Source organism: Aptenodytes patagonicus, chromosome 1 (assembly GCF_965638725.1).
Source record: "Aptenodytes patagonicus chromosome 1, bAptPat1.pri.cur, whole genome shotgun sequence".
Lineage (NCBI taxonomy): Eukaryota > Metazoa > Chordata > Aves > Sphenisciformes > Spheniscidae > Aptenodytes > Aptenodytes patagonicus.
This window is the reverse complement of record NC_134949.1, coordinates 6,741,303-6,765,099: the sequence shown is the minus strand read 5'-3', so window position 1 is coordinate 6,765,099 and position 23,797 is coordinate 6,741,303. Positions and strand designations below refer to the sequence as shown.

The 23,797-nt window shown below is 43.7% G+C and overlaps 1 protein-coding gene across 2 annotated transcripts in view; it reads right to left on the bottom strand.

Annotated features, from left to right (window-relative positions):
• The window catches only part of CAMK1D (calcium/calmodulin dependent protein kinase ID), a 238,560-nt gene that overhangs the window by 49,460 nt on the left and 165,303 nt on the right, over positions 1-23,797 (bottom strand). The gene's annotated exons all lie outside the window — the stretch shown is intronic.

Below are 23,797 nucleotides of genomic sequence, written 5' to 3'. Positions count from 1 at the left end.
AGTAACAGAACTAAACCAGAAATAGTCATGCTATAATAGACAATAAAATCCATCACACATCAGACAGTGGTCAAAGACTCACTAGCACTTGCAGAGGGAAACCACAACTCCACCCCAGCAAGAGCCAGGGAGAGCAGACACCAGCTTCCACGCTGTCCCACCCTAGCGAACTTTGTATAGGTGAATTCGGTCTGCCCTTCCTGCTGGTGCTGGCCCACTGACGTTGTAAGGCTCCCTACTAGTATGAGCCCTTGGGGTTCACTTTCACTCCACCAACCAGGGTTTTGCCCTGGAGGAATGGTCCCATTCCCCTTTCCCCACCAGCGAGTGAAAGGCATACAGTAGTTACTGCCAATAACTAACTATAGAGCGTTAGTTCATTAAAGGACTCTGGGTCTCTAGTAATTTTAAATGCTCTCAGGGGTGTCCCCCCCCTTTACTCATACATGGATATTCATTTATCAGCAGCCACAAACTCTTTAGGCAGAGCACGGCCTCTGCCCGGCACTGGTAGCAGACAGTTATTGATGAGGGTGCACAGATTACCAGCGCAATTAATCACCAGAAGACACAGACGGGGAAAGGATTCCACAACTCAAAGGGGAAAGAAAATAAAACCTTGGCATCCCACTATTTAATGTCTGCTATATTATGCTTTTCCTCTGTCCTGCTAGAAATAACACGTTCTGAACCCAATCTTAAATAAAGAATGGACACATTAAAACTCCCTGGAGGAGTATCTGGGGAAACAAAAGAGGAAAGAAATGTCTGAGTAATTGAAATAATAAAACTGTCAGCAAAAACCTGCCATACTAGGGTAAATAAAAGATTTCCATTTTAACAAGCAAAACCTATTAAAAAATAAAATGTATGCGATATGTTTTTTCAGCAAGTTGCACCACTTAGCATATCATAAATAGCACAGTAAAACTTTCTTTAAAAACAAACCTAATAAAGGGAAAATAATAAATTATTACAGTCATTAAATACATATGGACTGGGAGCTTGTCATTATAAGAACACTAGGTAATTCAGCTGCAGCCACTCCAAGCAATAATCTGCTTGAATAATGCCATGAAGTCACCTCCTAGGGAAGTTTGGAGCCTGAATGGAAGAGAAGGCTACCACTAAAAATGAACACATTCAACTTTGAAACTGAAAAGCAGTCTTGGAAGAAAAAAAATAAACCAGATAATCCCCCTATTAAGTGCTAGGGAAACAGACCAAATAGCTTGCTAAAATATTGGCATTAAACTGAAACTCTGCAGTAAAGGTGAAGTTCACCCAGGGTCTGAAGTCCACCCAGGAGACCCCCTGGCTGTACCAGCAGCCCTGGAGCTTGCTGCTTGCTGCCAGCAGAGAGGGACCAGAGCAGCAGTGCCAGGCTGACAGCGGGGCGAGGAAAACGCCCTGGTACCGTACTGAATTGGAGAGTCCGTGACTCATGGCACAGCGGGGAAGGAGGTATGGCACGTAGAAGTTGCACCGGCAGAAGTGCCATCACACAACAACCTGCTGTGAGATGACACCCTGAACACTGCACAGAAAAACTTGAATTAAACCCCCTTCTTTCCTAGTTTCTCAGAATAGGAGTTGTATTCCTCATATATATATGTGTGTATATATACATATCTATACATACACAGGGTGTTGCTCCAAGCCCCTCTCAGCCCTACACCCTTTGCCTGACCCATCGCATGCCTTGGGAATGGACACACCGCTGCCTCGCCGTTCACTGAAGGCAGACACAGTTTTATTGAATCTGGCTCCTATTAGCTGACTGTCTTTTTATATTTCCCCTGCAGCCCTTTTGTTTCCCATGGATTGATTGCACTGAAAATTGAGCCCACGCAGTAATTCATATGACTGAATACAGCACATTTCCCCATGAAAATGCAGGGCGTGCTGTTTTGCAATTTCATAGTTACTTTTGTTATATTCAGGAGATGGACTGCTTTAGTAGATACCGGTTTACATCAAGTGCTTTCCTGCACAAGGATTCTCTCCTTCCACGTTTGCAGAGAGTATACTTCCACAAAAATTTTTTCATTAAAATGACAAAATTTCCCTCTGTGCCAGCTCACTCCCCATCCCCCTTAAGCCTCATTCTTTAATCGAAAGCTTTTCTTAGTCAAATCTAGTCCAGTGGATCTACTGTACCCAGGCTCAATCTGTTTATAATTTTCTTTCAACACACGGAAAATATTTGCAACCTCTTAAATGATGCATTGCAAACCAGGGCTTAATCCAAGGACTCAGGAGGAGCAGCCGGTAAGTTTGCAGCCATTTGCTTATTCAGTGTCAACAGCATCCCAGGTACACACAGACAATCGAGGGACCCATGCTCCTATTTATTCGTGTGGTGACTCCGTGTTATGGCACACGGGATTTGCGTTACATGTTTGCACTCACCTATAGAGTATCCCTGCTCCGGGCAAGCGTCACGGCTGGGGTTCACCTCCCAGGGATGCTCTGCAACTCAGCACCCAAGGCCATGGCTACTTTCCATATGGAGCTTATGTCCATATGGCTTTTCTCCTCCAAAATGGTTAACTCAACCGTAAAGTCATTGGGAATGCTGCTCCCTGTATGCCGCCCAAGGACTGACGGAAGTCAGTGCTGTACTAGGAGCAAACCAGCAAGGGCAGCTGTGGGAGAGCACTTCAGCTCTAAACTCATGGTGGAGATGCGGCCTGTTTGTCTAAAGCTGGTCTCGATCCCAACCCTCTCTACCCTGCTGACACGGGACTTGGCATCCTGCTCTGAACAGACCTGGGCACTCACAAAGCGCTGCTGCAATTTGTTTGTTCCAGTCTTTATTATTCTGGGATACTTTTCTTCTTTTTTAACGGCAGCACCAGTTTTGCCCTCTCTATGGCAATTTTGAGCAGTGCACAGGAGGCAGAGTTGAAACTGCAGGCAGTAAGAGCAGAATTAGGTCTTTGTCTCAAAGAAATTTAAGACAAAATTTTCTGACCAGAAAGAGAGGGTAGGAGGAATTTCTCATTAGTGGAAGAGGACTGCTCCTGTCTTGCAGCTGGCACTGGCTCATGGAGCTGGACACACTGTCCCAAACATCAGCACAAGGAACCTTTTTCCCCTGCTGATTTCGATCTTAGTTCCCTGCAAAGAAAAAGTCAAAGGAGGAGTAGCCAAGTGCAGTTACTTGAAACGTATTTAAGCCTGGGAACAGCTCAAGTGTCACGCTGAGATCCAAAGTAGCATTAGCCCTGCCCGGGGACTCAGAGCTGGGCAAAAATCAGCAAAGCAGCTGCAGCTGCATCTTCTGCATGGATGCCTGCTGAGACTACCTGCACGGCATGTGCGGCTCCATCTCTTGGTGCCTGCTCGGCCACTGAACAGTGGCTCTCCCCTGGTTCACCAAGGGGTGTGGGGAAAGCCCAGCGCTTGGAGAAGGAGCTAAGCTGGGTGTCCACATCACACATGGACACCCCCAGCACATGCCCTGTCTATCTCCAGGAATAATGGGAATCACTTTCAAAACAATGCCCAGAAGATTCATTTAGTTTAAAATGAAAAAAGAACCCCAACCATAAATATGAATACTTTTCACTTCTACGACATCTTTTACCTGAGGCTATGTGCCTTTAGCTCATGCCACTGACTATCAACATGAGGAAGGCCAGAATAAACATTATTTCCATTTTCTCATTGCAGGAAAGAGAGAATCAGACTTGTCCCAGTGAAACAACCAGGACATACAGCAATGTCCTGTTCCACAAGCCCTACCCCACTAAGAAAGATGCATTGTCATCAAACCCCATTTTGAAGAGCGGCAGTAGGACACAGCTTGACCATATGAAAAAAGAAGCATTATCTGCAGTTCCAATGGGGACACACAGATTGCACTCTGGTTCCAGGGTTTCCTGAGATAAAACCTTACGGACCTAGTGTTTCATTACGGAGACTTCATGTACTGATCATGCAGATGATGCAAATCTTTCAGAGGATCTAGCCTGGTGCTGGAGTTTGCAATAAACTCCTACAGTCCTCTGGGCTGGGGTCAACTACAGAAAGTTTTCCCAGCTCTAATGAAGATGAAGGAGGGAACAGAGACAGTTGTTAAAAACAGAATCAGTGTCCATTGCTAGGTTTTTAATCTTTTTTTTTTTTTTTTTTCTGGCTGGATTTGGGGATTTTGCCTCTTGTTTCTTCCCAATTTGGTGTTTAAATGTAGATCCAAACCTCCAGCGCAGGCCGCTACACTGTCTCAGTTTAGGACAGGTTTCAAAAAACTTTGAAAATGCCAATGGTTTTGTGTACACAGATGAGCTACTTAGTTATTTGGGCTCTGCGTGTGCACACTGTTGTCTAAACACTCTGCACAGACACTGAAAGACCTTACAATCTTCATTAGAGGCAACGTCCTAATAGTTATTAAGGCTCTGTTCAACGGTTGGTGTCAGTCCATGTCACTACACAAGTTCTATATTTTTGTAATTTCTAATTTACAGATGTAACTTGGGAGACATGAGGAGACATTTCAGCATTAGTATTACACCTTTACTTTACATTAACCTGTTTCACCATCAAGTTCATCAGGAAAGAGCCAAACTGACAAATAAAAAGAAAACAGCCCCTGTTGCAGGGGAGGAGAAAGGACACGATCAACCTTTTTCTGAAGCAACCGATTCCTTTGTAGTATCATCAGGAAAGCAGAACATGCAAAGTTTCAAAGAAACACTTTGATTAAAGATGAGCACCAAAAAAAAACCCCTCCCTTGTAATTTAAGACTCCTAAACTCATAAACAAAGAGCCAACCTCTCTGGATTTCTGATGTTTTTGCCAGCAGTGTGAAACCTGCACCTGCGTGTTGCAGGTCAATCTACCAAGTACCTGCCGGACCACCACCGCAGTGGGGCTGCCTGGCAGGCGACATCCCTACGTATGTTAGCCTTCAGGTAAAAAAATACATAATTAAAAGAACATATAAATGTTGGAATTAAAAAGATGTTAGTCACATATTGATATTAATTTATTCATGTTACCCTTTCTTTCTCTTGCTGGTACCATATGTGTGTACAGACAAATCCTCTCATTTATTCACCTCTGCATCCCCCACTGTTATCAAGTGTAGGAACCTTTCTGCTTGTTTTAGGAGCTTGAAAAATAACACCCTTTGAAATATCACTTTGACTTCTTCGCCATTTGGCAAAACATTGATGTTTTTCTTTTCTGTCTCTTTTGGAGTACAGGCTGGAATTGCTCTGGATTGTTTGCTGCTTAACGGTTTAATTGCTTTTTATCAAAAGTCTTATTGATGAACTCATCAGCGGTGGATTTACACAGAGAATCCCATCAAAGCTATTTAGAGCTTGTAGGCTTTTCCCTCCAGAAGCGCATGAAGTTCACCTGATGCTTCACTGCAGTTCAAGCCATGATCCAGCCTCTGATGGACAAGTCACCAAAGCACCACCAGGCTGGGTTAGAAAAACCAGTGCAGAAAGGCAGAGACATCCCTAGAGACTCACTAACACTGTTTAAACCTGCAGATTAGGGATGCCTAAAGAAAAGAGGGCTGATTTCAGAAATTTGGAGCAGGAGACATCCCAGGCCAATATGAAAAATAGGTAAAATATGAGCATTACCCTACAACTGTGAACAGCTCACTGATCAGAAGTTACACATTCGCAATTTCCTACAATATAAATCAGAAAAAGCACATAACTCAGCCCCCGGAGCATGAAGCTGGAAGTGTGAGGTGAGATAAGAAAGACCGAAGGGACCGTTCCTGGGAAGTTCTGGCTCTGAGTATTAGTTTTCTTTAATGAAAGAATTCTTATTAATACAAGTATTTCCATTTTATTTTTTTTTTTTTTTAATGGAGGGCTTTTCTGTTTGGCTTTAAACTTCCTCTGCATTGTGAAAATGCATGAGAACCAGAGAGCAAACCTGGCCACCTCGCTGTTCGAAAGGAAAGAGAAATTGGCTGCCCTCATCTCATCGTTCAAACGACATAACACATAAGAAGAAAATGAGTAAACAGATTAATAGATTTTAGACCCAGAAAGGAACATGATGATTATTCAGTCTGACCTCTTGCAAATGTAAGTATGTGATTAAAATTCTCCTTGTGCCAATAATCTAAGGTGCTAATCAGGCAGGGACAGATATTGCTATAGAAATACTGTATGTCCTACAGAGATTTGCCTTATTCAGTATACGCCTCAGAAAACTGCACCAGCTTTCTCATTAGCAGCACATCATAAAATATTCAGCCTGAACGAGGCAAGGACTTTCCCTGTTATTGTAGCTTTAAATCACCTTAAAATCTGATGGTAACATAAATATTATGTTCCAAGGCCACCAAAGAAAGGACATGGGATTAATTTTGTCTTATTTTTCCAGAATACAGGTGTATGCATGTGGTAGAGAGGGATGGATGGGTGTTAGCACCCTCTCCTTTGACAGCACTGTTCAAAGGAACGTTGCTGTGGGATTTATTCTGGAGGGCTGATGGTTCCTCAGCCCTTCATCACCAGTGCGATGGTGGCTGCACCAGAGGGCTGCCTCCCACCCTGAGGGGTTGTTTTGGAAAAGTTTGGGCAAAAATGATGTGATCATCTCTCAGAACCAAACTGAGCAAACTAAAACATTTTTTTCCCTGCATTAAAAGTTTCATATGACATTTGCTGAGCAGCTGTAGTGAGGCTGTGCTTTGGAGAACAGAATTCTGTTTCCACTGGGACAAGACCATTAAGTCTCTGGAAAGCTCAGCTCAGGGATATAATGTAGTTTGGCAGTTAAAATCTTTGGAGACATTTTCCTTCACAGAATCCCTACTGCGGAGCTCTTTTGAGGTCCATGATTTTTCGAGGTCAATGCTGTCTTGTTTTATTCAAAATTTTATTCTGTATTCAAATATTCAACATCGTATTCAAAATCTCCCCTGGTTCCATCAGCGGTAAAAAGTGTGACAGCACTAGGAGCAACCAAATGGCAAAGGACCTCAGGATTTTAAGTCTCTTGTGACTAAACCTTACTGACTGACAGCTTATGACAGCCTTTCAAATGCCAGCAGCCCACTTGCCTCTATGCTTTTCCCCCCAGGCAGTTGTGTGTGGAGGAGACCCAGGACCTGCCAGCTACAGCAACACTCCCCCAGTGCTGCTATCACTATTTATGAGGCACGTAGCTGTAGTAAAGCAACCTGCATTGAGAACCCCACCATGCAATCAAATCCTAAGGAATACTGTAGCCAAGTTTCACATCTCTAGCGCTCTGCTGAGGTGTACAAACACCATGATGGGCAGAAGATGGGCACATCTTTTTTCCACTCTTCTGAGCTCTTATAGTTTGACTGGCACCTCCACAGGAGCCAAGGAATCATCTAGTATTAGCAGCTTGATCACACTCAAGTGTGCTCCTTGTCATTTAAAAAAGGACCTATGGACATACACGTTGGTTATTCAGCCTGCTTTTCTTCCTGGCTTTGCACTAAATTAAAAGGCAAAGCTGAAGCTCAGCAGTGGTGACTTTCACCTGTGCCCACTGTGTCAAGTCAACAATTTGATGTCACCACATGTGAATCCACACATACAATGGATTCACCACAGGTTTCACTGTGCAAAAAACCAGCATTTTAAAAAATGTCATTAAAATATGCACAGTATGCATTAAATAACTCAAAAGTTCAGTTTTAAAGAAGCAATTACTCCCTGACTCATTAATTTCCTTATGTGAGATGTCAGTAAATCAGCCCGCTTATTGTGTGTGTGTATATATATATTTATATATATGTGTGATTTTGTTGCCTCAACCTTTCTCACTTTGCTTCTAGAAAACAGAAAAGTAGAGCTCTGTAGACAAACCACCACACAAAATACGTTTTCCAGTGTCTGAGGGCTGGAACAATGTGTTTCCTAACTGCTGTCATATTCCTCCAGCTCTCCATAAAATAAGCGGATAGTTAAAATCTGGAGGAGATTCCTCACCTGACAGCAATTTAAAAGTAGGTCATGTTTCAGCACTAAGAGGTTGGGTTTGTTTTCCTTTTGACTTGTTTTCCAATGGAAACCAACCTCGATGTCCTGCCAGCATTAACTAGGAAGAACAGACCTAAAAATAATGAGAACCGATGTAACTGAAAACGGATACCGTAAATTATGCAATATATAGTAAACAATTATGAAATATAAGATGAATGCAGCACTAAGAATTGTCCTAAATATCAACAAGGACCATAGAAAAGTATAGTAAAGTCACTCTCAGCTGGAGCTTAAACAGCCCAGCTTTTCTGTGAATAACACTTAGTAGAAGTTTGCTTTTGTGTGGATATTCCTTTTTCTGAGTCTAATTTCCACGTTTTCTCACAAGTAAGTTTGCAGGCAGATGTCTTTGTGAAAACAGCTGATGTTAAGATAACATTGGGTGATACTTGTCTCAGTGCAGAAAGAGCTCTGAAGCCCCTTGTATCACCTGTATCTCACATTGGCCGGTCACGAGCGGTGTTCCCCAGGGCTCAGTACTGGGGCCGGTCTTGTTCAATATCTTTATCAATGATCTGGATGAGGGGATCGAGTGCTCCCTCAGTAAGTTTGCAGAAGACACCAAGCTGGGCAGGAGTGTTGATCTGCTCGAGGGTAGGAAGGCTCTGCAGAGGGACCTGGACAGGCTGGATCGATGGGCCGAGGCCAACTGTAGGAGATTCAACAAGGCCAAGTGCCGGGTCCTGCACTTCGGCCACAACAACCCCATGCAGCGCTACAGGCTTGGGGAAGAGTGGCTGGAAAGCTGCCTGGTGGAAAAGGACCTGGGGGTGCTGGTCGACAGCCGGCTGAACACGAGCCGGCAGTGTGCCCAGGCGGCCAAGAAGGCCAATGGCATCCTGGCCTGTGTCAGAAATAGTGTGGCCAGCAGGAGCAGGGAAGCGATCGTGCCCCTGTACTCGGCACTGGTGAGGCCGCACAGGCTCGACTACTGTGTTCAGTTTTGGGCCCCTCGCTACAAGAAGGACATTGAGGTGCTGGAGCGTGTCCAGAGAAGGGCAACGAGGCTGGTGAGGGGTCTGGAGAACAAGTCTTATGAGGGGCGGCTGAGGGAACTGGGGTTGTTCAGCCTGGAGAAGAGGAGGCTGAGGGGAGACCTCATCACTCTCTACAACTACCTGAAAGGAGGTTGTAGCGAGGTGGGTGTTGGTCTCTTCTCCCAAGTAACAAGCGATAGGACAAGAGGAAATGGCCTCAGGTTGTGCCAGGGGAGGTTTAGATTGGACCTGAGGAAAAATTTCTTTACTGAAAGAGTGGTGAAACATTGGAACAGGCTGCCCAGGGAAGTGGTTGAGTCCCCATCCCTGGAAGTATTTAAAAGACGTGTAGATGTGGTGCTTAGGGACATGGTTTAGTGGGCATGGTGGTGTTGGGTCAACGGTTGGACTCGATGATCTTAGAGGTCCTTTCCAACCTTAATGATTCTATGATTCTATGATTCTATAAATTCAACTTCTTTTTTAGCTTTTCTATAGGATGTACAATACCTACAGTCTTTGAGTTGTTCCTCTGTACTGGATGAAGTACACCAAGGAAAATTTATTTTGAACCAAAGAAAGAAGTCAGGATATGTTGTTGCAAAAATTAACTTGCCCAAGCAGTGAAACAATACATTGGGAGCTAAATATTAAAACCAAACAGACCAACTTAACTCTAAATGATATAGGTATCTTGTTTTATACTGTTAAAACAACTATGTATACATTTAAAAAGTCATTAATGTGCTCAACTTTTGAGAAAGTGTGAAGAAACTTGCAGAGAATTGATAAAGAAAAACAAAATTCTAGTTGCTTATAATGCAGTATTTCTTAAGAAATCTGCAAGTAACTGAAGTAAATACAAGGAAAAACCCATTTTATGGTACATGCACAATTTTAGGATATACAATATCTATAAAAATCAGGAAATAAATGTTGGAGTTATCAAGGACAGTTCCCTGAAATGCTCGGCCATGAAAAAGCAAGCAAAAGGTTTGGGAGAAAACTGAGTGCAAAGGAGAAAATAATCTGTCGCCCAAACATCCATGGTACACTCACACCTTCAACATTTTTGACAAAGCTCATCTCACCCAATCTTGCAAGTCTACAGAATAAGCACCCATATGAGAGCTACCACCCTCATCTCCTTCAGCCAACACAAGGAAGGAGGCATTTCTAGGGTGTGATGCTGCTAAGGGCACTCTTCAGGGTGTGAGGTACAGAAATGTCCATTTCTGTGTTCATTCGGACAAATCCCACCATGATAACTTTTATGGAAAAGAGTCCTGAAGATACTTTGGCCAAAAGTATAGTCAAACTTGGGAAAGTGCAGAGTAGAAAAACAAGCAGGACCAGAGAGCTTCTCCATGAAAAGAGAGATCAAATTTACAAAGAAAAGAGATGACAGAGGAGATACGATAGCACTCTACAAAATCATGAAAAGGATGGAACATGGAAAAGGGAAATATAAGGAATTATTTCACACCATAGACGAGAAATGGGCAACCTAATGGAATTAGCAGGTGGTGGATTTAAGACAAAAGCATTTGTCATCTGAGAAGCAATCCTGGAACAGATGTATGTTTGGTATGACCCAATGAAACGGCGCTCGTGTTCTTATGTTTGTGCTCATCAAATTAATTATTGAATTATTCACTCAACTCTGGTCTGAATGTGCATACCTACGTTAAGTGAGTCTTTTGATTCACTCACTTAAAATCAAATATGACAGATTCATACATTTTAAAGCCATTATGATAATGTAATCTGACCCCAGACAAAACAAAGACTGTACAATTTTACCTCAGATCCATAGCTCCTGGCTGGACAAAAGACTATCGTTTAGCAGTGTAGCCAGGCTTGACTTAGAAGATACCACTAATCCCTTGTCTGCTTTGTCCAGTGGTTAATTACACGCGCTGACTAATTACATTGAGATTTTTTCCAATGATAATTTCTGATGTCCTGTCATTGGATCCCTTTCAACACTGTCTGCAGACTCTTTAGCCATATTAAAGCAACCTTACTCTTTTCAGGTTTTGGTTACTTAATTTTTCTTGCTTCTATCTGACATTTCTCTCCAAAAAAATTATATTTAACAGCTACTTTCACAGCCTCTGTGAAGAGATAACTAGAAGCTGAGTGGATATACAGCAATGCTCATTTCCAGTTCTCCATTTGGAAACTTAAATTACTATGTTGAGTATCTTCACTTACATCTGCATCAGTAATGATTTGGCCATTCCTGGACAGGATATGGACCAGTACTAAGTATCTGTATTTCAATATTGAATCAAATATAATCTAAATAGAATATAGAGTCTCCAACTACAACTCTCTTCTGAGTATCATTTGTTCACTCTACTACATCTCATGATGTTTCTCTCACAGCTGTTCAATCAAAATATCCCTGTTTTCCACAGCAGAGAGTGAATTTCTCCAATTTTGAGCAATGTACAGAGACATCAAACTGAATTCTTACAGCTCGGATGCAGTCTCAGCTAAATAAAACTTATGTGACTGTTTAGAGCAATATTATATCTTTAGCCAGTAAATTTAGTTTCGACTGGAGCTGCAAGGGCACTTGTAATGTCGTTGAAAGAACCAGGAGGAACAGGAATTGAATTTGGAGACCTCAGGATCGTACACAATCTCTTGCCTAGTCATCTCTAAAGAGGGGACAGTGGACCCAGGCCATGGTGAGTGAGGATGAGTGGCATACACAAACAGATCAAAGCTGTTAAAAGCAGTTTATGGCAAACACAATGGTCTAAATCCCACTGCTCCAACCCCACTGCACACCTTGCTGTGTCCCACCTGAGACTTTCCTCTCACTTACCCTATTAATTGCAATTTTTCACATTACCCATTCTTTTCGAGCTCCGTGCAGGAAGCCTGTGAGTGGACATGATTTGTGATGCTGCTCATACGTTACTGACAGGCCAAGAACAGCACTCGTGACTAAAGCTTCATGTTTATTTGCAGATCGACAGCTGCCTTCTCCCATTAGCAACAGCTAATTTCCAAGCTGTGCCCTTTGCACAAATAAGGCATGGCAGGGGCTGGGAGGACCCACTGATTTATTGTGGTTTGGCTGGAGGGTGGGCAGCACAAATATTCTCTCATGGCCTCGAGGGAGGATTTATGGTGTTCGAAAGAGGCATTTTCTTAAAAAAAAAAAAAAAAAAAAAGAGAAAAAAAAAGGCATCTGGTCCCAATTCCTGATATCCTCAAAAAAACCCCAGAAGTCGGGCATGTGAACCACCAAAGCTCATGTGATTTCTGCTCTTCAACTACCGTGGGATGAGCTCCTCAAGGAGACGCTGTCCATGGCATCCCCGTGAGAGACGGGAAGAATGAGGTGCCACCAGCAGCCAATGAAGCAACCAGGCAAAACTGGCCAGCAGAAAGGACAGCTTCCAAAAATGCTGGGAAACCACGAGTGACACCAGCTGGGCATGGAGAGGACAGAAAAGACAATCCTGTCAACACCCTGTGCTTGCTCAGTCCATGTTGGCTGCCCAGCACTAAAACCAGGTGCCACTGCCACAGATTTACTGGTTTTATTCTGTGCAACAGCTGAATTTACTGCCTTTTGAAAGAAAAAAAAACACCCTTCCTGGAGGGAAAGTATTTGTTGAAAGATATAGTAGGAGCATAGCACACAAAAGAGAAAGTTTCCAGAATGTCCAACATAAAACAAAGGTGCCCCGGGGCTTATTTTAATAATTCTTCAATTATTGCCTCACTGGTGGCTGATTTAGTCCAGGCCATTGAGATGTTTCTAATGGAAATCATCAATTCATCACAGAGACGACTTCCAAGAATCTAATCACGCAGATGAAAACAGACACATGTTCATGCTAATAATGAGGACTCCAGCAAAAGAGGGAAGATTTTATGTATCTCTTATTTTTAAAGGTTTATTTGCTCCTGTGTCTTAACAAACCAGGCTGTCCGACTGCCAGACATTCTGGTTTTTACTGGGACTGTCCCATGGCCTCGGGAGAGATTTTAAATATTCACTTATACATTATTGCTCTGAGGCTGCTGTCTATTCTAACACTTTACACAGTTTTCTTGACACAGAAAATGAAAGTCTCCAGCTAATTCTTCATTAATCAACAGAAGTAGCTCCGCAGTAATTTTATTTTCAAGACAGAAGAACAAATCAATGCCAACAAGCAAATCCTTACAGTTCATGCTCAGTATTTTAGGAGTTTGTGTTACCATCGCTGCATGTCTATTTCTGTAATATCTTTCAACAGATGAATTAGTGACAAACTGTAAAAGCTGATGTTTGAAAAAACCAAAGCCATAGTTGATACAACAAATAATCAAACTTAGCTGGAAAAATTGAGAAAAGCTCAACCAGATTCTCTCAGATGCAGTAATCTGTGGGAGCTACATCCACCACCAAAAGCCCAATACAGCACTGTTCAAAGACTCTTCTCTATCTCACAGCAAACACCTGGGTCATCTTCTCAAGGTCAGACCATCAGTGCGAGGATGGCAGTGGTGCTGGGGCAGGGCACAGTGACGCTCCTGTCCATCCCTCATGACACCACCATAAAAATCCCCCTCCTCCCAGGAGTGGCACTCCAAAGGAAGATCCTGGGAAGCACCACCCCAAAGCAGAGTGGGCAAAGAGCAAGGACATGGTCCTCATTTCCCACAAGTCCCCCCCAGCCTCCAAAGCATCCAACAGGACTATCCCAAAGCCTCAAAGGAAACTTGCTGCCTCCTACTATTTGCCGTGCCCCTCGCACAGTTCTTCCTTGAGCCCTACCTCCTGGGGACCATAAAGGATATAATTCCCCCGTTTCACATTTCATACTTAAACTGCCCCATAAAATCCCATTCATGAGCAAGCCCCAAGCAACAGCAAAAATACAAGCTGTAAAACTGCACCAGCTTCAGATTACAGCCATCAGACTGCTCCTCCAGCTCAGCCTTGCTGCTCTCAGGGAGGCCCGTGGCAGATGACCCCAAGACCTTGCTTTCTGCCACGCACACTGGCAACGGATGAGGTATAAGCCAGCACATGTGGTTTGGGACCTTATCCTACTTCTGGGGGATGCAAAGGGTTGTGCTGATGGACGTGATGCTGAACCGGTCTGAACTGCCACCGTAAGAGCTCAGTACATCCCATAGAGAATCCTCAGCATTACTGTTTAATTGCTGTCTACTTAATCTGGCCAGTATAGGATCTGGTAAGATCCTGGGCATTCCTGCTGACAAAATAATATGACCTCATCATTTCATGGATTCAGCTGTGTCTTAAAAAAAATAAGTTTTTAATCTTCTTTTTACACTTTATAGGGATACTCCTAAGTGCCAATGCTGACTCCTTAGCATCTGTTGCATAAGTTATAAAAACAGTTATGTGAAAATTAAATTCAAAAGCTCCTCCTCCATCCTAGACCAAAACTTATGATTAGATCAAACCCAAACAATAATCTAGCAAATATAGCCCTCACTATGCTCCTGGGCTGCATGATTTATACGCTGACTAAGAATGCCGGGGCGTTTAGAAAACGGCTGGACACTTAGAGTTTGCTAATATGGTAGTCAAAGCACATTGCAAAAATTTATGGATAAAACCGAAACACAGACTTTGGCTGCAGGGCTCACAAGCCCTGCACAGTGATCCCGAATGTCCTGCATTCGGCAATAGCATCCGACAAGTGATGGGCAAATACCAAGTGGGACAGACCCAGACATGCCAGTGGTGTTGCAATGATTACAGCAGTGGAGGATTTCACTCAAACAGAGTTAATTTGGGGCTTGACAAGGAAGCAAGTCCACAGCCAGTGCGACCAGCAATGACCCTAATATTATGAAGAAGGACATAGCGAGGAGGTAGTGATGCGATTCATATAGCAGAGCAATTAGCTTGGAGTAAAGAGACTTTTATTCTGGCACAGACCATATCTGTAGGAAACTTATCTATAGTAGCTACTCCCGTCACTGTCCAGTACAGACAAGATCTGAGCATCACAGAGCGAGAAGCCCAATGCACTTAGATGAAGTATTCCGCTATTTTAGTGTCCTGGTTTCGGCAGGGATAGAGTTAATTTCCTTCCTAGTAGCTGGTACAGGGCTCTGTTTTGGATTTGGGATGAGAATAATGTTGATAACACACTGATGTTTTAGTTGTTGCTGAGCAGTGCTTACACTAGTCAAGGACTTTTCAGCTTCCCATGCTCTACCGACTGAGAAGGCTGGAGGTGCACAAGAAGCTGGGAGGGGGCACAGCCAGGACAGCTGACCCCAACTGGCCAGAGGGACATTCCATACCGTGTGACGTCATGCTCAGTACATAAACTGGGGGAAAGCTGGCCGGGGGGGCCGCTGCTCAGGGACTGAGTGGGCATCGGTCGGCGGGTGGTGAGTGATTGCATTGTGCATCATTTGCTTTGTATATTATCATTATTAATTATTATTATTATCATTATTTTATTTCAATTATTAAACTGTTTTTATCTCAACCCACGAGTTTTTCTCACTTCTACTCTTCCAATTCTCTCCCCCATCCCACCAGGGGGGGAGGGAGGGAGCGAGCGGCTGTGTGGTGCTCAGTTGCCAGCTGAGGTTAAACCACGACATTTAGCTTTTAAAGAGTCTGTGCCTTGTATGTGCATATAACACATGAGAGAGCTTTTGCAGTATGCCTGCTTTTGTCAACCAGTTGCCTCCCAGCACCTTGGAGCCTGCACACTGATGCACAAGTATTAGGGCAAAAATATCTGTGCAACTGGTTGTCTGCATGAGAGCAATTCTGAGGTTGAAAACAGAGGAAACGGTATTAAAAATCAGTGCACTCAGTCCAGGCACTGCCAGGGAGACACTGAGTCTCCTACGCCAATGCATTCAAATCAGTAAATGTCTATTATGCTGGTCCTAAGGAAGAGATCAAAGAAAAGTGCTAGGAGTTTAAATATCCACAGCTAGATGGTCTGACCTCTCTGCTGACCAGGCAATTTTTGGTTGCCTGCGTGCCATACAAGGACTCACTAATACCAGATATGGCAAAGAAATGAGTATTACTACAGTGATTACATCTGATACTCACAAAGTGCGTGCTGCCACACAGCCCCACAATTCTTCTCCCCAGGTCTCTCATGCTGGTGGGCAGGGAGATGCAAGACATGCAGGATCATCGCACTTGCCTGCAAACACGAAAGTGTGGCCAAGGCAAGAGCTTCAAGGCAGGGGAGCGGTGTTTAACCTTTGCTCTGCCACTGATTTCCTGTGTGACCTTGGGCAAGTCACTGAAGGATGAATCTAAAAAGGGACTTAGGTCCCACAAGGGGGAATTAGGCATCTACGATCAAATGCGTGGTTCGGATAACCCGGGTACCGACACTGCCAACAGGTCAAGACCCACCATGCAGCCAACTGCGAGCAGCAAAGCTCCCAGGACATGGGGTACAAACTCTGCTCCCCGCTCCAGCTGGAAGAGAGGAGAGGGGGATTCAAGCCAATAGGTCCAACTCTTGGAAAGTGCCCTACAGCACAGGGTGTTTTCCATACCTCCTTCTGAAAATGTTCCACCTCTCAGAAAATAACTCAAGACTCCCTCAGCGCCGTAACACTTACTCAGCACTGTGACTGCTTTATTGATGCTAATGTCACGGAGCAGTAACGGGGTCCATTAAAATGAGTATCAATTGTTCCCTTAACCTTTGTAGGGAGTCAAATTCATCCCTTTAAGAAATATGTTCATCCTGTCATGCTTTTAGTAGAAGGTAATCTTAACCCATGTCTTCCATAACTAACTGGAAAATCACCAAGCCAAGTTTGGTCTTGCAGAGTGAGAGTGCGTCCGCCTCTCCGGCAGGCAAACCAGGTGTATTTACGCAGTGGAAGAAGTCATTCACTGTAGCTGTTTATTACAGACCAGTACGGAAAACAGATTTCACACTGATGATTTATAAAGTGCTTTTAGACAACCCTTAAATAATGAGTTATAACCAGGTACGAACATCCAAAGCCACTGCTGAAAATGGTCTCCTGCTCTTGCCGTGTTATTTACGCTGTGCCGCTTGCAGGAACTCAGCTCCCTGGTCCGGCTCCTCAGCCCAGCGCCAGGATTGACCCGTCTCAGCGCCACAGATGTCTGTTTTCTATTTGGCTGTGGTATTCCCTGTGCAATATTAAAATGTCATCAATTCAGTTTAACAGGCCAAGTAAAGGCCTTAGTCAACCATTTAACAGCTAAGTAAAACATATGGCAAATGCATATCAGTCCAGGGACTGCATTAAAAGTTTAAGGGTTCAATTAAAAGGAATCTTGCTGGTGTGTTCTCAGGAGGTTAGGAAAACAGAAATGCCAAATGTTTCCCCCCCTTGTAGCTGTTAAGCACCAGGCTGAAACCCCCTTGTTAAAGTGCTTTTTGTTAAAATGCTACTCCAGTATGTTAAAAGCACCTCTGTATAATACTCAGTTAAAATAAACTATTTATTGGGAAAATGGAGCCAATATTTTTATGATTTGGGGTTTTTTTCATAATTGTTGTTGTTGTGCTGCAATGTCCTACCTTAAGCGCTCATATTCATTGTCGCCACCTGAACGCTGAGGCTGGAAGTGCCCAACCTTCCCACAAGGCAATGCCTGATATCCCAGCGCTCCCGAGGCTGAAAACTCAGACACAAAACCAGCTGAACTTGACCTTCAGAGCTGACCGAAGCCCTATTTGAAGATGCAAAACCAAGCTGCACTATTACAATTTTTTCCATGGTTCAGCTTCCTTAAGGACATGGTCACCCAGCAGAAAGAACTTGTTCATCAAGTAACACACCCCACACACAGCAGTGTCTCCGGATTCAAGCAGGTATTGACAATATAATGGACTGACAATATTGTTGTAGAATAATAAACATATCCCAAAACACCTCAGCTTGCAAGAACAGACCTCCCAGCTCCCGAGGATCTAGTACAAGAGACTCCAGGTGTTGGGTCTCAGACAGTCTGATGTGTCCATCGCATGACCATGGTGTGCATGTCCCATATAGACGATGCAGACACCACCACAAACCTGGCCCAGCGATGCGGAAGGGGCAATGGCATTGCAGCTGCAGTCAGGTTGTCCCTGCAGTGTAGGCCCCCCTGGGACCCACAGTTTCTGCAGCGTCCCTCTTGGTCACCCTGACACCAGGACCCCCCAGCAGCACAGGCAGGAGATCAGGCTGAAATGCGATATATAGAGAGCGTGCAAAAAAGCAGCAGCTCCTTGGTGGAGCAGTTAGATCACAAGACTGGGCTTGCTCCAGAGACAGACGGCACAACAGTAGTCACGATTTTTGCTGCCGTCGTTATTTATAGGCACAAAAATGTAGATCATTTAGAAACTCGGAGTGAGCTGCCAAACCAGATACGGCAGCTGAACCCATTGCCTAACAGTGAGCCGTGTTTTAGGATATTCCCTCCTGCAGCAGCAGATGCAAACACTGCAGGGCAGCGACTTGGGCAGGAGGATGCAGCTCTGCTGGCACCTGGTCCACACCAGCACACAAGCCATCAACCCAAGGCAAGATCGCAAATTTCGATATTCATACTGAAAAGAGCAGTGAGATGCCGAGGCCTGAATCATTACAGTCAACAGGCATTTTCTCCCCTGACTACAAACGGGCTTTGAATTTGGCCCTAAAGTCCTCAAGCAACAGATGGGACATAGGAGAAAGACGTGATCCCACAGATACTCTGCAAAGGACCCCAGCTGCAGGGAAAGATGACTGCAACCACCTAGGAAAAAATACACACACACGAGTGATTTCAGCAGGTCCCAATACAGTGAGTCAGGTATTACCGACTTCCCAGGTCTCCTCTCTGCCATGCTGCTCTCCCCTTTCGCTCTGATGAAGGTTTCCTCCCTCTGGCCTCTCCAGGTTTAAGGTACTGATGATGCTCAGAGTTTATCTCACAATCCCGCTTCTGTACCGTGCTCCACTTCTGCTCATAGCTGACCAATTTTGGGAGGTCACCTTGTCCCCCTGCCCTCATCACCCCACCTGAGAAATACCCTTCCCACCTCCACCAGCGCTGCGGGGGGGGTCCAGACCACAAAGTGCCACCACTTTCATAAGTGGCACAACACTGAAACTGAGAATGGGGAAGAATTAATCTATTTTTTGTTTATTTTCTGTAATTTGGTACAACTAAACCCAAACATTAAAAATATTTTTAAACAAAAGCCATACTGAGAACAGATGACGGGGCACAGTGCAAAAGCAACCAGTGATTCAGACGTTAATGCTTTTTATTAAACAAATAAAACATTCCGACAAATGCCTCAGAGTCTACAAATTATTCTCACAACTATGCAAAACTACTTTATGTTTCAGCTTTGGGGCATTGTTTAAAATTTACTCTAGCACTGTTTTCAAGAAAAGTCAATTTATTTCACCCAAGTGGAGATTTAAGACATCAGGGAGCCATCTGGTGGTTTGATTGCCTTCTAATTAAAATTCATCTCTTGGGCTCTTGACTTCCTCTGATGCTGAGCTAAACTGGCTGGCTCAGAGCATAAATGCAGAGAAATTAAGCATCGTTAAGATGTGTGAAAGTAAAATTTAAGTATATGGAATTTCAGACAAGATTTTATCATTGCTTTGTAAATGTGAGCTGTCCACAAGCACGAATGATGCATTTACTCTCTGATTTTTTATATCTTTTTTTACAAGTTTAGAAGTGGGATAAAGTTTCACAAAAATCCCCCCATGATGGAAAAAGAAAAGTATTAAGTAAGTTTATGTTGCATTTCTATGGAATCGATGTTTTGTTTCTTAGAAAGCTTCACCATTTTCCCCCATGACTTCATACATTTTGAAAGAGAAATATATATGTGGCTTTGGAAATACAGAAAACAAAAAGAAAAAAGAAAGAAAAAAAGCAGATACTGAAACTAAGCATTACTGCTGGTTCAGGCATTCCCCTGGCATTTTTTCCAGGAGGGAATCAAAGCCCCATCACCAGTTTCTGGAAGGGTACCCACCCTTGAAGCTGCTATGGAAAGGGTGGAGGTCACAGCCTGGCACCGTCTCCTGGGGCAGAGGTCTGAAACGAGCAGAAGCTGCAGCTCCATTTGCTGTTGGACCTAACCATGTTGGTGCGTGTTAAGTGTGACGGAGTCCGGCTGCCAAACTGAGCTCCTCCAGGGCTCGGCAGAGGAAGGACTTGATAATTTGGCGAATTAGGTTAGCGCTGAGTTGCTCGTTACTGTTCAGAGACTGGAGCAAATAACAACAGGCAACTTAGGAAGCTCTTCCCACCCTCAGGGATGGCAGCAGCTGAGTGAAAGTCTTCATTATGACAACTTTGGATGCCAACATTTATATCCCAGCTAAGTAATTTTGGATGCCCAAGACCCTCTTGGCATTTGGCCCTTACCTCTCTATTTCTGCATAGACGTGCCCTTATCTCTCCATCCCTGCACAGATGTGCCTCTGCAAGTCTTATTCCCAGATCTGAACCTCCTAAACAGAAGTTCAGGCAGGGCCAGATTGGATGCGTAATTCCATTCCCATGATAAATCTACTCTCATGATAAATCCCAATCTGGTACAGGGTCACCACTGGGTTTATCTGACAAACAAATCCATGCGTTTGGGGTTTTCAACCGTACTGAGAAAAGTCAATTTTGCAGAGCTTCACTGCATAGGTCTCATCGGTAACTGTGCAAACCTCCTCTTGGACTACAGAGAAGTGTTAACTAAGAGCGGGTAAAAGATGGTGACAAGGCAGTATGTCCTCCCTGGGAGGACAGAGTAGGTGTCATTCCCAGAAAAGGTGACAGGAGTTACACCTGAGCCTCAGCAAAGCGATGCCATGCTGCTCTCTGGAAGGCAGCGAAGCCTGAACCCTGGGATGTCAGGGCTTTCCTAGAGCTCAAACACCATCGTTAACCTGCCTGCGTTTCCCTTAAAAAAACCCAAGCCCTTAGGACCCTGATTTCAGCCTGAATCGGTGCCACCGCTTCCAACAAAAAGCGCAGAGGAGAAAAGTTACTCAGAAACAAAACAGCAATTTCTGAAGCTTTGTAGCAAGGGGAGGACAGATACTGGTTTTGTTTTATACTTTTCGCAGGGACACTGTATGATTCATTACTAAGACTTTCATCCTTCAGCGGTCAGCTGGTGTTCCTCCTCCTGCTCCTCAGCCACTTTTTCTACTTGCTTCCAGTATTTTCATCATTTGTATTTCTCCGTGATCCCCACAGGAGGAGCCTCAGTACCGCTCTAGCAGGCAGAATTTGAGATCGCTGAAGAGCTTTTGCAGTTTCACCCTATATACACGGCTGTCCTTTCAGTTATTAGCCAGGAAATATTTTTTTAAAATTACTCTGAAAGAGCATATTGATCAATCTGGAAAGAGTTTCTAGGGGTACTTTTCATGGACTGAGATCTCTTTAGTCAGAGGCACTTGGTGCATCGGGAGCTATTGTGATTCTCAATTCCCTGTGTAGGGGATTATTTATGGGGGCAAAGTTACATCAGAAAGCCTTTGCAGGATCACGAGATGAAATATACCTTTAACAACAACTCTGCCAGCAAACCACAGGAGATTTCTGAAGTGTTGGAGAGTAGCTGGTAAGACAGCTTCATCCTGGAATCAGGAAAAACTAGGTTTTGAAAATTGTGTGTTTCTTTTTTGACACCACCACAGGCTCCTTCTGCGCCCTAAAGCATGTTTTTCCCCTACGAATGCTTTCATGTCACCTTCTGCTGTTTGTCTCATCTATGAGCTCCAGGGCTTGTGAGATCTCCAAGGCTAGAGCAATGTATCCGTGCCATTGCTAACCTCCCAGCACAGAGCATCACAGCATCCTCCATAGCCCAGGCTGGGAGCACAGATGGATCCTTCCCCCTCCATGCTCTCAGGTTTTCCAACCAGCAGAGGACAGGGTGCATCGTCCCACAAACCCGGATCCACCTAGAGCACATCCCAGGCTCCCACCTTAGATGTGGCCCTTGTGCTAAGAAAAATCTCAGTTGGCCTCTGGTCTCTGTTCTGGCACAGAAAAACAGTTAAACTCCATTTCTGCGACTCAAATTTCCTGGTAATAGCAACAGTTGCTGGAGGAACTGCTTCTCCATGCTCTAAGGCTGGTTAATTAGAAATCTATAGATTGACGTTACATAAGAAATAACAGATCTTTTATTTTTCAGGTGTTTAATTATTAATAAATTAATGAGATGGAAACTGAAGTGCAAGGAAAAATGGCTCTCAGTCTGAAGGAAGTTAATATAAAATCTAAAATGCATTCTCTTCCAGCTTATTAACTTTGAGATTGATGTAATAACCTCAAGAGGTTTTTTTAGTTTGTCTCTTCTCTTAAGTTTACATTCAGATTTGCACAAAAGTAGTTTCTATATTCAGACTAGATCTTGAAAGAATTTTCTTTTACAGAGAGAATTTTCCTATTTGGGAAAAGAAAACAGAACAAAGCCATTTATAAAATGTGGTAAAACCTGAAGATAAATGTTACTCAGAAAATTCTTGCTCTTCAGAGAAGAATTAACCTGAGCCCAGTTTTCCACCACTAAAATACAAAATGTACTCTGCAAAATTTCAGGAGGAAATTAATTATATGGCCCATTACTGCTCATGCATGACCATGCCTAATGCATCTGCAATATTGGCCAGTTTCTGTTCTAATTTTCTTGGCATTAGAGGCAATTTCAAATTGCAGAAGGCAGAATTGGGGAGAAAAACTCCTGCACAATTTTGTCCATCAATCTTTTGATTGTTTCCTCTGAAGTTGCAGGATGTCTCCCTACTTCTCTGTCCTGTTCAGCTTTGAGTGACAGATCTGTTCACACTTCATTCAGAGGATAACTTCAACTATTAGGAAAGTGTCCCAATGCTCACCATAAAAATTTCCTTTTCTTTCATTCTTTTCTGACTTTGTCACCATTGCTACCCTCTCTGAGGCAGATGTCTCAAACCCAATACCACTATGGAAACCTCAGCTTCAACGTCCTTTGGGCAAGTGGCTGTTTCCCAAGGTCTTGCAGCCAGCAGGACCCTTCCCCAATTCTCCTGCTCTTCTCTGTGAGCTACCACTGGAGTCACCACTGCTGTTATAACATAAACCCCGTCAGGATCTCCTTCTCCTCCTTCTGAGGGTGTATGGAAACCCCATTACTAGTACCAAAATCACAAACACCTCTCTTCTCTGCCACCGGGAAACGCTGAGCTGTTTATGAAGCACGTTACTCTTAAAATTCAAAAGAATATGTTAAAATTACCATAACTTAATGTCACAGGAGAGATGAGCTCCAAAGTTTTCTTTGGAATTTCTTGCTGAACAGAAGTTTCTGCAGACGGTATTTGCTTTTCTCTGAAAAAATGGATACATCTTTCTCCCCACCTCAGCAAGAGCCTGAATCACAGCTCACCAAGCATATGGAAAAACTCACAGTGACCTCAATAGTTTTGAGCAATGTCCCACACGCACATGTAAGCTATTAACCTAAACGTCCTTCCAGAGCATAGTTTATCCTAGACTGGGTGCTTGCTGATGTTTCTTCTCCAGAAAGAGAGAGGTTTACAGAGCTGTACTTGCTGTTGCAGGTTAACAGAGCTGCAGAAACTGATCTCCTGGCTTTTTTAACACCTGCAGTCAGAGCGAGTAATCAGAAAAGGTCTGTCACAGTTTTCCAACAGTAGCCAATTCCTCTCCCCTAGCAGTCTGCATCCACCAGATAGCGTGCATAACATATCCCGTATTAATCATTGCTTGGTCAAACTAACCTCTTGAGCTCTTTTAAACTCTTCCCAGGCATTTCTGCCAGCCTCTTAAATAA